Raw genomic sequence first — 16,116 nt, 5'->3', positions numbered from 1 at the left:
GGGGTGATAGTGGCAGAGGATATGAAGATGTTGAAACAATGTGACAAGCTGAAGCTAGAATTCTGGGCTGTATAGAGAGAGATGAGTAACCAGTAAAATAAAGGAGGTGATAATGCCCTTGTACAGATCCTTGGTGAGGCCTTACCTGGAGTATTGCATTCAGTTCTGGAGCCCATATCTCAAAAAGGATAGAGACAGGATGGAAGGATTCCAGAGAAGAGTGACAAAAATGGTGTAGGGTCTATATCGGAACACCTATGAGGAGAGGCTGAAGGATCTGACTATGTTGACCCTGGAAGAGAGGAGGTGCAGGAGAGATATGAAACAGACCTTCAGATACCTAAAAGGTTTCAATGATATATGGACTTTGAACCTTTTCCGTTGGAAAGAAAACAATAGAACTAGGAGTCGTGAAATGAAACTCCAGGGGAATGACTCAGAACCAACGTCAAGAAATATTTCTTCACAGAGAGGGTGGTGGAGGCCTGGAATGCTCTTCCGGAGGAGGTGATGAAGAAGAAAACAGTCAAAGAAGTAAAAAAGGGATGAGATAAACACTGTGGATCTTTACAGGCTAGAGGACGGAAATGAGGTAATTGTGCAGGGTGGTAACATGCTGGTACAGCATACTACCCTTAGAAGAAGGCATGAGGATTACTACCCTTAACCAATATGCTTTGAGGCTTTTAATGCAACTACAACATTATTCCCCAGTTAAACTGCAGGGGGAAAAGAGGGATTGGATTCAGAAAATAAGAAGAACATAAGATATGCCATACTGGATCAGACCAAGGGTGCATCAAGCCTAGTATCCTGTTTCCAACAGTGGCCAATCCAAGTCACAAGTGCCTGGCAAGAACCCAAACATTAGATAGATCACAAGCTACTATTGCTTATTAATTACTGTCATAGCAGTTTATGGATTTATCCTCTAGGAACTTATCCAAATCTTTTTTAAACCCAGTTACATTAACTGCTGTAACCACATCCTCTGGCAATGAATTCCAGAGCTTAACTATGTGCTGAGTGAAAAAGAAATTTATTTGATCTGTTTTAAATGAGCTACTTGCTAACTTCATGGAGTGTTCTCTGGTCCTTCTATTATCTGAGAAAGTAAATAACTGATTTGCATTCACTTGTTCAAGTCCTTTCATGATTTTGTAGACTTCTATCATATCCCCTCTCAGTTATCTCTTCTCCAAACTGAACAGCCCTAACTTCTTTAGCCTTTCCTCATAGGGCAGCCACTCCATGTCCCTTATCATTTTGGTCACCTTTATCTGCACTTTGTCCAGTGCAGCTATATCCTTTTTGAGATGTGGTGACTAGAAATGCACAGTCGATAACAGAGGGCCCCCAACTTCCATGGTCTGGGATACTGACACACAGACATAAGGGAAAAATTGCGGGTCTGCTTCTACGGCCAAGTCCTAAAAGAAATGAAGAAAGAATTCAGGGGGCTAACTTGCTAGTGCAGCAGTTACCTCCCTTAACCAATAAGCCTTCATATTTTTTATGCAACTCCAACATTGTTCTCTGCTTCAATGGCAGGAGAAAAGGGGTATTGGTTTCTAGGGATGTGAATCATTTAGGACGATTAAAATTATCGTCCGATAATTTTAATATCGTCTTAAACCGTTATGGAACACAATACAATAGAGATTCTAACGATTTATCGTTATAAATCGTTAGAATCGTGAGCCGGCACACTAAAACCCCCTAAAACCCACCCCCGACCCTTTAAATTAAATCCCCCACCCCCCCGAACCCCCCCCCCCCCAAATGACTTAAATAACCTGCGGGTCCAGCGGCGGTCCGGAACGGCAGCGGTCCGGAACGGGCTCCTGCTACTGAATCTTGTTGTCTTCGGCCGGCGCCATTTTCCAAAATGGCGCCGAAAAATGGCGGCGGCCATAGACGAACACGATTGGACGGCAGGAGGTCCTTCCGGACCCCCGCTGGACTTTTGGCAAGTCTTGTGGAGGTCAGGAGGCCCCCCCCCAAGCTGGCCAAAAGTTCCTGGAGGTGCAGCGGGGGTCAGGGAGCGATTTCCCGCCGCGAATCGTTTTCGTACGGAAAATGGCGCCGGCAGGAGATCGACTGCAGGAGGTCGTTCAGCGAGGGTTCCGGCGCCTCGCTGAACGACCTCCTGCAGTCGATCTCCTGCCGGCGCCATTTTCCGTACGAAAACGATTCGCGGCGGGAAATCGCTCCCTGACCCCCGCTGGACCTCCAGGAACTTTTGGCCAGCTTGGGGGGGGCCTCCTGACCCCCACAAGACTTGCCAAAAGTCCAGCGGGGGTCCGGAAGGACCTCCTGCCGTCCAATCGTGTTCGTCTATGGCCGCCGCCATTTTTCGGCGCCATTTTGGAAAATGGCGCCGGCCGAGGACAACAAGATTCAGTAGCAGGAGCCCGTTCCGGACCGCTGCCGTTCCGGACCGCCGCTGGACCCGCAGGTTATTTAAGTCATTTGGGGGGGGTTCGGGAGGGTGGGGGATTTAATTTAAAGGGTCGGGGGTGGGTTTTAGGGGGTTTTAATGTGCCGGTTTTGCGATTTTACGTTTTTTCGATTTTTTACGATTTTTCACGATATTTTACCCCCCCAAACGGCAACAATACGATTCCCTCCCCCTCCCAGCCGAAATCGATCGTTAAGACGATCGAGGACACGATTCACATCTCTATTGGTTTCAGACAGCAACCAAAAAGGGCACCGACTTTTATGGTGTGGGGAACTGATAAGCATGGGGATAACCTGCACAGAGCAGCAGTTACAACCCTTAACAGAAGGCAAGAGGGGGATGGAAGGAAGAAGAATTTGGATTCAGGGACAACCAACATGAGCTATTACTTTTTTACAGTCTGGGATACTGATGCGCAGACATTAAGGGGAAAAACAGAGGACTGCTTCTATGGCCAAGCCCATAAGCAAAGCACGTCAAGCAGTACTGACTGCACGGCATGGCAGATACTACCATGGGAAGCTTGGACTAGTGGTCCTTTTCTGCTGACATTTCTATGTTTCTATGAGATAGCATGATTTTTTGTTTGTTTCTAAACCTGGTTCATTATTAGATATGACTTTTTCATTACCTTTAGCTTGATTGATGCATTGAAATCTGTATTTATTTAGATTTGTATTTTATTTCTGGTGCTTTGACCAACTTCCAATATATGGTGCCACTACTTATTTTATTTCAGAGTTGCAGCATGCGTGTGAGCCAAACGCTGTGGAAAATTGCTGTTTACTCCCTGAATCAGAAGTCTCCTCGAAACATGGTCCATGTTGGATGTGGACATATGCACTGTTCACCCTCTTTGGACATGTAATGAGATAAGTTAAATTAAAGTTTTATCCAAAGCATTATTGTTTTACAGCAACACAAATTTTCTAGAAGAAAGAGACATTTACCGGTGCCTGTGATTATATATGAGGATTACAAATGATAAATAGCAGAAATACTTGCTTTATCTCCATCTCCTGTTATGGCAGAGATAGTTTTCTGCTTAAAATTTTTATTGTCTGAATTAAGCTATTTGAAAACAGCATGCTGTTTGATTTATTTCACAATTACTTTTTGTATTTGTTGATTGTGTATTGCAAGCAGCATAGTATCTTTTGGGGTCTTCACATTTTGAAAAGCCATAGACAATATGTTGTTTTTTTTCTCCAATTTATTTTATTAGGGTGTCACTCAATATACAAAGAAAAACAAGTGCATACAATAAACAGTACATGCCCCCCCCCAACTGTATTTATATATATATATATATATATATATACCCAACTCTCCCCCATCCCACCCCACCCCTGTAGAGAATCTCTGGTGTAGATAAAGGTCAGGTGTTAATGCCATCGTGTTTTTCAGGAGATTTGGGCTTGTTACTACTGGACTTTCTCCCAAGCTGTCCGCAATACTGTTCCTTTAGTGGGCCACTGAAAGTTGTTGTGATATGGGACAGTACATGATTGACTATATGTTATTCATTCTGATTTTGTTGATGGAAGGAATGTAAAACATAATTTATTTATTTGCTTGCTTGTTTATTTATTAAAAGTATTTATATTCTGCATATAAGAGAGTACTATGCTAAGTAGATTAGAATAAAATAATAATAAAAATATATATTTTATACAAAATAATAAAATAATTATAAACACAATATTTATACAGTACCCAATGACTTCACTTCAACAAGAAAAGGCACTTACAGATGGTCAATGGTGATTATATGCAGCCTGAAACAGGTGAGCTTTTATCTGTTTACAAAATACTTTAGTGCCTTAACAAATGTTCACTTCACTTAATGACCTTTTTGATTAAAACTACCCAGCAGAATGCTAATGATTGAAAATTGCAACTGGATGACCAATTGAAGAGTCTGAAACAGTCTAATGAGCTATTGGTGGGGGTGGGAGAGGAGGAGAGAGGTCTGCTTTGGAAGGAGGGGTGCTTTGGGCTATTTCCAACTCTTTAAGAAAAGTCAAGAGGAGGGATTATGCATGCCTTTGCTGCCAGTAACATTCATGTGGTATTGGCAGCATTACGGTTTACTATGGTGCTTTTTAAGGGCTTTGGTAAATGAGCAGGATACTAATGTTCATTTTTTATCCAGTTTAATAAATAGGGATATGAGTAGCCAAGTAACTGAAATTCTGTGGTTTAGTCATCCCAGTACAAGGAAAGTTTGCATATGTTTAAATGCACGTTACTTCACTTAAATAACCAATACTCGTTAACTGTACCCAATATTGTAGACGCTTCAGCTTGTGAATGACATTTACCACTTTTGGAATTTGACCTTCATAATAGGCATCATCGTTATTGCTTTCGCGTGTTTAAACTCTGCCTTATATTTAATCATGTGGTCAATTCAGTTCATTTTGAGAATTTTTAACCATATTTTTCAAAACATTTTCTTATGCATTTAAAATTGTATCCGTAAAACTTCTTGTGCAAGAATAAGCACTTATCTTGATTTTACTCGATCCACATCCTTTGCTGTCTTGCTATAATTGGCAAGAAGCCGATGACCCGACACTGGACCGTGTTTCGGACTGCAAACAATTTTCTCAGTCCTTTCTCAAGGGTTGAAATTTCTGTGTCAAAAAGAATTAAATCTCATAAATCAACAACTAACTTTTAGTAATATATTCATTCACAGGACTTACAGGTATTCCATTGCTGCGGACAATGTTAGTATGCACCCACTTTTAAAACTTGATCCATGTTGCTCTGGTCTCACAATGGCGACTCGGCGTTTCTTTGGCTTTTGACATCCGGTACCGAACCGGAACCGTCCTAAATACTACCACAACCCAAGTACCGCCCCAAAGGAAAATGACGTTAATGATGACATTACGTTGGTTATACTAAAGAATACCACTCAATACAAGCGTTTAATCCGTGTGGATTGACAGTGTGGAGCCTAAATATCCACTGTTGCTCCTTGAGATTCAAAATTTTGTTAATGTCTCCTCCTCGCGGATGCATCACTACTTTTTCCAAAATCCTCCAACGTAAGTCTCCAAATCCATGATTGTATTGCTTGCAATGCACCACTAAGGGAGCCATGATCTTTTCGGTAGTAATGCAGCTTTTGTGTTCTGTTAGTCGTGTTCGAATCATCCTTTTCGTTCTTCCCACGTAATATAACTCACATGGACATTTTATCAAATAGATTACATGTGTGGATTTACAGTCAGTGTGTACCTGTAAACGATGTATATGCCCACTTACATCTGTCCAAGTCTCTCCTTCCATCACTTGCTGACACATAGCACATCCATTACATGGCCAACATCCATATACTATGGTAGGATTATTTAACTGTGGTTCTTGCAAAAAGGAATGTACAATATTGTCCCCTATGTTACGTCCTCGACTGTAAGCTACGATCGGCCGATCTGCGAATATTTCTGCATGAGGTCTTAACACAGTCCAATGCTGATGGATCGATGCTGCGATTGCTCCAGCTTTATCAGAAAAAGGAATTGAACATACTAATGGGGGCTTGTTGTCCGGTGGTTTATCCAACAACAACCAGCATTGTGCCACATTTGTGGCTCTCTTCCAAGCTTGTTTGACGTAATGACTAGGATATCCTCTTTGCAGTAGTCGTTTAGCTAAAATTTCTGCTTGTGCTTGGAAATGATGCTTGTCACTGCATATCCTTTTTAATCTCAGAAATTGTCCAATTGGTAAATTTTTACGCAAGTGATGCGGGTGGAAACTAGAATAGTGCAGGAGGCTATTACTTTCACACGACTTTCGAAACAAGGTTGTCATAATTTTACTACCCACTATTTCCATGTAGATGTCTAAAAAATGAATATGAGAATTATGGTAATCCATAGTAAACTGTAGGTTGCTATCTAGAGTGTTAATCCAGCTATGAAACGCTAATAGCTGTTCTACGCTCCCGTGCCACAGGAAAAAAATGTCATCAATGTAACGGGTATAATGTGTGATATTTTGAAACTGAACCGCATTATATAAATGAACATTTTCAAAATTTGCAACGTATAAATTGGCTAAACTGGGGGCCATAGTGGCCCCCATCGCAGTTCCATGTATTTGCTTATACCAATGTTCTTGAAAAAGAAAAAAATTATGGCATAGTGCCAATTCTGTAAGCTGCATCAGAAATTCTGTTGGAATTCTCTGTGGACGTTCGCGTGAGTTTAAAGTGTTTTCAACTATATTTAGGGCTTCGATTTGTGGTATAGAGGTATACAGCGCCTGTATATCCATGGTTACCAACAAAGTATCTGCCGCATTGTCAATTGCCTCCAAAATGACTAACATATGTTTTGTATCTTTACAATACGATTTGCTCTTCGCTACAAAAGGCTGCAAAAAGAAATCAACAAAAGTAGACAAAGGCTCTAAAATTGAACCTATTGTGGTGATTATAGGGCGTCCGGGTGGGTTATTACGATCTTTATGTACTTTGGGTACAAAATATATGGTTGGTGCCTTTGGATTGTCAACACACAAATATCGAGCTTCTCTCGATGTTAAAGTTCCTAAAGTCAACTGAACATTAACCAAATTTGCAATTTGAATTTTTAATTCGTCTGTAGGGTCAGAAGTCAAAGGTAGATACTTAGTGGGATCCTGAATATGAGCTAAAATTTGTACAATATATCTTTGTTTGTCTTGCAATACTACTGCACCACCTTTGTCAGCCTTTTTTATCACAATTGATTGTGCATTCTTGAGGGATAATAAAGCTTGAAATTCTCCATACGTGAGGTTGAACTTCGGTGCTGTATTAATTGATTCTATCTCCCCAACATCCAGCAAGACTAGCTCAATATATGTTTTAATTATTGGATCCACTGGCCCACTAGGTAACCAACTTGATTTCGGAGATAGTATTGAACAATCTAACGAAGGAATGTTTTGGGAAAAATACAATTGAAGTTGAATTTTGCGAAAGAACCGATATAACGCAATTCTACAATAAAAAGAATCATGCCGGTGAAACGGGATAAACGATAACCCTTTCTGCAATAATTTTAGATGTTCCAATGTTAACTGCATATGAGACAGATTTATGATGTTATATTCCGGTTCTGGGAACGCGTCTGAGGTCGCTGTTCTAAATCTGGTGCCATGGGTTGGCGTGACTGGCGAAAAAACCGCCTTTGTTGTGGTCTAGTTGACCGAAAGGTACCTCTGCCACGCTGATGTTGTGTATTAGAACTCGCCTGAGGTACTTCTTCCTCGGATCCAGATGAATCTTCTGAAGATCCAGCAAACGCCACCTTCCTAGGTGGATTGTAAGCTCTTCTTTGCCAAGGATAAATTGCTCCAGTAGAATAATCTTTTTCGTCACGCTTAAATTTTCCTATTTTGCTATTTTTCAACTCATTTCTAAATGCACGTTACACCATAATGGTTATTTTATAGGAACTAGTTAGCCTCCTGAACACAGCAACCTCCAGCACCTGCAAGGCAGAGTATGTTGACTGAACTAGGCGAGAATCAAGAACAAGTTGAGGAACCCTCATGGCAGGCAAATACCACAATTTATGAGAGGCAAAAAAGCACCATTTCTAGTATTATTCATTCAGGAGTGCATGCATCATCTTCTTCTGACATCTAAAGACATCCAGGCCTTAATATATAAGCTTGGTGATAATGAAGAAATCAGGAAAATTAATGTTGCCTCTTTCCTTAGGGAGTTTAAGATTTTTTTGAGACCTATTCAGGGGATTTTTTTGTCTTTCAGAAAAAATGAATAAGAAACTGGTCTTTTTTTTTTTTTAATAAAAAAACCATGGGTGGGAACCATTTTAATAAATGCTTTTACTGTACCTAGCCCAAACCATTTCAAAGTTAAAATCAAATAATGCTGATCAACCCAATCAAAACCTTTTCTGGGCTTTACTTTCAAAATGACTTCTGTACAAGAATCCCTATTTTTAAAAGTGGCAATTTTGAAATCAATCAGGGGCAGTGCATGTAAAATTATGTTTATAATTTGGTTTCGTGTGTACTTTTACGAACCCTAAGGAGAGGTGTACTGAGTAGAGATGTGAATCGGAACCGGAATCGGTTCGGATTCCAGTTCCGATTCACATGTGGGGTTTTTTTCATTGGGCCCGATCGCGGTTTTGTTTATCGGCTGCGCCCGAGCTGATAAACAAAAAACCCACCCCGACCCTTTAAAACTAATACCTTAGCTTCCCCCACCCTCCCGACTCCCCCAAAAACTTTTTACAGGTACCTGGTGGTGCAGTGGAGTCCCTCCTGACCCCCACAAGATTTGCCAAAAGTCCAGCGGGGGTCCGGGAGCGACCTCCTGCACTCGGACCGTTGGCTGCCAGTATTCAAAATGGTGCCGATAGCCTTTGCCCTTACTATGTCACAGAGGCTACCGGTGCCATTGGTCAGCCCCTGTCACATGGTAGGAGCACAAGATGGCACCAACCATCCAGTGCTCCTACCATGTGACAGGGTCCGGCCAATGGCACGGATACCCTGTCACATGGTAAGGGCAAAGGGCCATCGGCGCCATTTTGATTAGTGGCAGCCGATGGCCCGGGAGCGGGAGATTGCTCCAGGGACCCTCACTGGACCACCAGGTACCTGTAAAATGTTTTTGGGGGGGTCGGGAGGGTGGGGGAAGCTAAGGTATTTGTTTTAAAGGGTCGGGGTAGGTTTAGGGGTTATTTTTGTGTGCTGTTTTTCCTGCCCTCCCCCAAAACAATAAGAGAACTCCCACGATCAATATCGTGGGGTTTTCCTATCGTTTTGGGGAGCCCTGATTTCTGACAATTTTGAAAATATCATCCGATATTTTCAATCGTCCGAAGCCCGATTCACATCCCTAGAGAGTTGTGGCACAGTTGGGGCATATTGTACAAATATGAATGTAAGTTACTCCATACAAGTCATGTGCTTCTTGGAGCAGATGAAATTACCAATTTACCCAAGAATTTATCTATCAATGAAGACTATGCATAACAGATGTAATTTTCATACTAGCAAACAGGTGCACATTTGCTCGCATAAGTCAGCCCGCACCCAGGTACATGGCTATTTTATAACATAAGCGCACATAGGCGTGCATGATATAAAATAATCTGGTCTTGCGCATATGTGCGCCAAATTTAAGTGGGCACGCGCGTGGGCGTAAAAAAAAACCCGAGCAAATCCCATTTCTACCACATAAAATGGGAAATTTTAAAAGAGTTCCGTGCTGATGCCATTCCCAGTTTTCCCAGTTAAGAGATTGGTTCTCCAACCCTCTGGTTTGACAGCCTTGATGTCCCTGACCCTTAAAATCCCGCAGATCTGCCTAGTTTCTTTAAATTTAAATTTACATGGCATCCATAGGAGAACTAAAGTTCCACGGCTGAGGGCTTAGGTACGCGATGGTTCAAGTCAGCTTTTCAAACAAATCTCAGGTTCATGCCCCAAAATGTGCATTCTCCACCCAGACCATGTCCATGCCCCACCCCTTTTTGAAACCTTTCTAGATCTGCACGCTACGGGAGATACGCGGGTATCTCGTTGGATTTAAAATCCATTCGGCGTGCGCAAGCCTGACTTATTCACTCATCCCCCAATTGATGCGTGCATCAAGCTTTTAAAATTCACCTTACGATGTACATGTAAGCGTTACCATTATGGGCTGTTAGAGAATTACCCTCCCTATGTCAAGAGACAAGTCAGCTGCAGCAAAAGGCAGGGAATTGTGCAAATGAGTTAGATAACAAAATGATCTACGATTTTCAGATGTTGAGCATTGTTTCAAAATAAACTGGCCATGTGAACTGATTTTCTAATAACTCTGTTCATTATTAAGGTAAGACTTTTTGCATACATTTTGCAATCGCAATTGATTGAGGAGATTGACCTATGGTTTTGAGACAGCAATATGTCTTTACCAGGTTTCTCCAGGAGAATTGCTAGTGTTTCTGAGTCACATGCCTACTGAATTCCCAGAAACTCCTGAAAAAGTTGTAATGATTTCGACTTGAATTTCAAACAGAATACCTGAAAAAAAAAATGATGTAGCACCCTTGTCCCGGCTGCGAATTCTGTTAGTATTAAGAAATGTAATAGATGAAGTGACCTATTCCTTGGTAACAAGTCATTCAAAAATTGTACTTGATCCAGAACAGGGTGAGTAAAATACCCTAAGAAAGGATAAATTTAGAAGAGAACATATGACCATCAGCAATACAGACAAGACTAGAAATTTAATAATAATTTTGTATTAGTCACGTTGCATCATTTGCCCCTTTCATAGCATGAATTCCTGTTTTATTTTGTTTGGTTGTCAAATAATTAGCAAAGGGCCTGCCAAATGTATTATTCTCAGAATAATACCTACTGTTATTAACAAACAGTGCGTGACCTGTCCTCTGACTGAGAACTGAATTGTATCTTTATTGAGTTTATAATTTTAACAACCACCACCATTGTTTTACATCTTTTGTGCTCGTCTTGCAGTTGTTTTACATCATGCTATAATTCTACAAGCTCCTTTTTTTCTTAACTTGCCTTTTTTGTGAACTGCAGCTAATGATGCTGTTGCGCGTCCCGGCCGCGCAGGTGCCACGACCGGGCCTGCTTACCTCGGGCTCTCCCCCCCGCGAGGCCCGCTGTCCTCCCTTGCAGCCGCAGCCAGCCCCCCCCCCTGTGTCCACGGCATCCCCAGGCCCTTCAGGGCCTTCCTCATCGTGCAGCTCATCACGTCGGGGGTTCGGCATCGTGTGAGCACGTTAACAGTTGTGAAGAATCTGTGGCTCTATAACAGAGTTAAGCATTAAACAACACATATTAAGGGTTGTAAGTGGTTTAGATACCACGGGGCTTTTTGATATGTACATGACATCATGTTAACTTGCTGTTTATAAGTTATAGAATGTCATTAGTATTCTAGTCACCACTGTATATTTTTTTAATGAGTGGATGTGTATGAGTGAATGAAGGGAAGGGTTTTGTGATACATGACACATTTTATTGTATTATGATATAGATTTGATAATAAAGTTTGTAACCTCTCTTATGTGTATGTGAATATTACAATACTGTTGAGAGAAAAGGTAACGTCGCCCAGTGGGTATAAATTATTTAGAAGAGAACATGTGACCATCAGCAATACAGATAAGAGTAGCAATTTAATAATAATTTTGTATTAGTCACGTTGCATCATTTGTCACTTTCAAAGCATGAATTCCTGTTTTATTTTGTTTGGTTGCCAAATAATTAGCAAAGGGCCTGCCAAATGTATTATTCTCAGAATAATACCTACTGTTATTAACAAACAGTGAGTGACCTGTCCTCTGACTGAGAACTGAATTGGATCTTTATTGAGTTTATATAATTTTAACAACAACCATTGTTTTACATCTTTTGTGTTCGTCTTGCAATTGTTTTACATCATGCTATAATTCAACAAGTTCCTTTTTTTCTTAACTTGCCTTTTTGTGAACTGCAGCTAATGATGCCACCTCTCATGGTTACTTTGAAGGCCTCCATTTTCACACCAAGTGACCATTATTCTGATCATTAAATACAAAATAATCCCCCTGATAGATTTTTAAACAAGCAAAGAAAATTTAGCATCATTTAATAAGCCACTGTTAAAACTTCATAAACACTGTCTCAAGAGAAGGCTTTCACAAGGAAATGAGCAGGGAAATGCAAGAATGATCCAAGGTCTGTATCAGGGGTAGACAACTCTGTTCCTGGAGTGCCACAAACAGGTCTGATTTTCAGGATATCCAGAATGAATATGCATGAGGAATATTTGCATGCATTGCCTCTGTTGTATGCAAATCTGCCTCATCCATATTCATTATGGATATCCTGAAAACCAGATCTGTTTCTGGCACACCAGGACTGAAACTGCCAACTTTGGTCTACATAGAATCCAAATTTACTTTTTGGAACAATGGCATAACCAGTTTAGATATTTAAGAAAGATGGACATGAATGTGAGTGGGGAATGAATAACAAAAATACAATTTTTATCAATCATTTGAAACTGTTTCTATAGGACAAACAAACCAAAACCATGTCTCATAGCTTTAATGGATATAAGCATTTTTATGTATTCTGGGATTTACCTTGGATAAGCAATCTATAAAAGGATAAAGGGACTAATTAAGATCTCCACTAAAAATGACAGGAACATCACCCTTAAAGAGATGTGGGGACTGAATTTTGAAAGGGTAACCCTCTTCCCCATAGGGACGGTAACTTTCAAAGTGCCGCACAGGCAAACATATGCGCATGTTTGTTGGCCCGCAGCCAGGGAAGTGACTATTTTATAACATACATGCGTATATGCATGCATGTTATACAATAGCCTGGCTGCGTACACATGTGCGCTCAGTTTAAACTGGGCATGCACCTCTGCGTGCAAATGTCACTTCTCTATCGCATAATTGGGGGGATTTTTAAAGGCATGCATGCCGACCTCATTGTTAGTTTTTCCAGTTTGTTCAGTTAAGGGGGTAGGACTTTCAATCCCCCCCCCCCCCCCAGTTTAATAGTATTTCTTACCCACTCCCCCATTAGCCCTGACCTTTAAAAACTCACTGATCTGCCTGGGTTTTTTTTTGTTTGTTTGTTGTTTTATAATTTACATCCATAGCAGAAGTTAAGTTACGCGGCAGGGGATCGCATAAATATTTATGTGCTAATTTCAAGTCAAAATCCTGCCCATACCATGCCCATCCCCCGCCCCTTTTTGAAAACTTTTCATTAGTGCGTGCAGCGGCATTTATGCGCATATCCGGGCAGCTTTTAAAATCCACTCAGTGCAAACTGCCCTGATATATTCACACATCCCCTAATTTTGGCATGTGTCGGGCTTTTAAAATTCACCTTTTAATGTGCATACTAAAATCATGATTATTATCCAATTCTCCATCCTGATGGCATCCTGAACGTACACGTAGAAAAGGACACAGAAAAGTAAGATATCAGCCTTTTAATGATTGTAAACTATACATCTTTAAATCTCTTGTTCTCAGCAGCCTAAAGTCCAATGGCAGATTAGTATGGAGAAGCCTCTCTCACCTCCTGCGCTCCAAAAATGGGATCCAGGACCCTTGATCTCTTATTCTACTCACCTTCCCCTAAACATTAAACACTGGGTTCAGGGTCCCCCAATCACTCCCTCTCATTCACCTCTGAATTCCTCTCATCTTCCCCTGAACACAGTTGCAGATCACAGATCCCCCCCCCCCCCCCTTCTATCTCTTTGATAACAACACTGCGCTTTGGGTCCCCTAATCCCATCATCTTACATCCTGGTCCCTGTGGAACCCTATTCCCTCCTTCCAACATGAAAATGGAACTCTGGGTCTCCTTCCTATCCTTCTATATCCTAAATGTCCTCCCCAAAATGATATACATGTTTTTGCTTACAGAAAGGAATCAATCCAGCCATCTACAGCAAGCACTGCCACACAAATCAAAAGCAGCATTTTGATTTCTGCAGCAATGCCAGGGGTTAGATTGAGACCATCTTTCAGTAAAGTCATTCTTGTCACTTGGGGTTTCAGTTTAAGCATGGGTTATGAAGGGTTGAAATGTGTATCTGCCTGCAATGTGAAACTATCTGCATTACTGTTGTTCAATATTTTCATGTAACCATTATGCAGTTTACTCTGCATAATGGGTATCTGTATGCAAACAATATCTAGATCGTTCACTGAATGGGTGAGAATAGAATGGGAGCTCTTTCCTGATTAAATCATGATTTAACCAAGGTTTCTACCTGGTTACAGGGGAGTAACTTAGTGCTGAATTCTTAGAAATCTGAGATCCTAAAAATCTGTGACTATGATTATGACAGTCTTTTGACTTCTGTTAAGTTAGATTCTGGCAGCATGAGTCTTTCTTTTTTATAAAAGACTCTAGAGTTGTTAAAATTTATTTATTTTTATTTATTTAAAGTCTTTTTTATACCGAAGTATAGCAAAAAATGCCTTCACTCCGGTTTACAGAATAACAACTTGATACATACAACGAGTTTGATACATATATATATATATATATGTATATATATATATATATGTATTGACTACAAATATATATTGTCGCGGGCACCTCTGGAGTTCTCACCAGCGAGATGTAGTTCCTTCTCTCACAGGGCTGTCCTCCCTCTAGGCATCACAGCAAGGCTGAAACGGCTGGGCTCTGCTGCAAATTCAGACACTCTGGCATTTCTTTAAAACAGTTAGGAGCCAACCTTTTGAGCGAGGTTTCCCCTTCTGTCTCGGACTGGCCCTCATCCAGTCAGGTCTTTTTACTGAGCTCTCACCGAGAGGCAATTATCAGTTCTTCCCCCTCCTCCACAGAGGAAGGATTCACAAACAAACATATAATAGTTTATCAAAATCCAGGCTTTTTGTCCTTTCCTAAGATTGTGCAGAAATTGTAATTCACTATTGCCTCTGCACTGAAACCGAAATGTCTGTAGTCAGGCTTCTAACCTTGCACTGACTACCCAGCGTGGGGATCCAGCATCAACTCACCCCTTCTCCCCTACAGTTGTGCTCCCCGTCCTGTCTCACCTCTATCTCTTGCGGTAATCAACCGTGTCCTCCGTATAAGTGTGTAGTGAAACCAGGTAACACCACCGCTGCCTGACACACTCATTCCGTCTCCATGTCAGACCCAGATGAATCCTCAGAAGGCAGCTCCCAGTCCATCTCCTCCTCACTCTCCATGCTACTGCTCTCTGAGCTTTCTTCCTCACTCCTGGACACACCCTCGGCTTCCCACAGCATGCTCTCAGCTGCCTCCAATTCCTCCAGATTACCCTCGGCTTTCACCTCAGCCTCCTTCTGGTTAGGAGCCTTCCCCTGCCGCTCTGGGATTCTGGGAACTGTAGTCCATACAGGGTGTCTCCACGCCCCCTGCTGTTTCCCCTTGGTATCTTTGGACCACTGCTTAGCGGGGACCTGCCGAATATCCTGCCGTGCTAGGAGTTTGTTACTCTTCTCCTGACATATCCCCCCCCTTTTGAAAACGCTGGAACTCCGAGGATTGGGAGTTGCAGTGTTCTCCTCCAAGCGAGATAAGAAATCTGCATTTATATGCTCTTTGCCCGCCCTATGGCGCACTTCAAACGCATAGGCCTGTAGGGCTAAATACCATCGGGTTAACCGGGCATTAGAATCTTTCATTTGGTGTAACCACTTCAAGGGGGCATGGTCGGTAACAAGAACAAACTGTCTACCGCCCAAGTAATACTTTAGAGATTCTACAGCCCATTTCACAGCTAGACATTCTTTCTCTATTGTAGCATAATTCTCTTCATGGGGGTGTAATTTCCGGCTTAAATACAGAACTGGGTGTTCTTCCCCCCCTTCGAGCTGGGATAATACAGCTCCTAAACCTCTTCCAGAGGCGTCAGTTTGTAACACGAAGGGCAAAGCAAAGTCCACTGCCTTTAGTAGGGGCTCTTGGCATAAAGCCTGCCTAAGCGTCTTGAAATCTTGGGTTGACTCCTTTTCCCATATTAACTTATTAGGAGCTCCTTTTTTTAACATATCATTCAGGGAACAGGCTGAGTCTGCGAAATGAGGAATGAACCTCCTGTAATACCCTACTAGACCCAAGAAAGCTCT

At 41.6% G+C, this 16,116-nt stretch overlaps 1 long non-coding RNA gene across 1 annotated transcript; it reads left to right on the top strand.

The window, feature by feature from the left end:
• Nucleotides 1-3,203: 3,203 nt before the first annotated feature.
• Nucleotides 3,204-11,474, top strand: LOC115081110. Its single transcript, XR_003853731.1, has 3 exons — nucleotides 3,204-3,328; nucleotides 4,178-4,251; nucleotides 11,045-11,474. It is a non-coding gene; the product is annotated as an uncharacterized LOC115081110 (long non-coding RNA).
• Nucleotides 11,475-16,116: the final 4,642 nt, after the last annotated feature.

This window comes from Rhinatrema bivittatum, chromosome 1 (genome assembly GCF_901001135.1).
Source record: "Rhinatrema bivittatum chromosome 1, aRhiBiv1.1, whole genome shotgun sequence".
In the NCBI taxonomy this organism is placed as follows: Eukaryota; Metazoa; Chordata; class Amphibia; order Gymnophiona; family Rhinatrematidae; genus Rhinatrema; species Rhinatrema bivittatum.
This window is presented reverse-complemented; position numbering and strand designations above follow the sequence as displayed.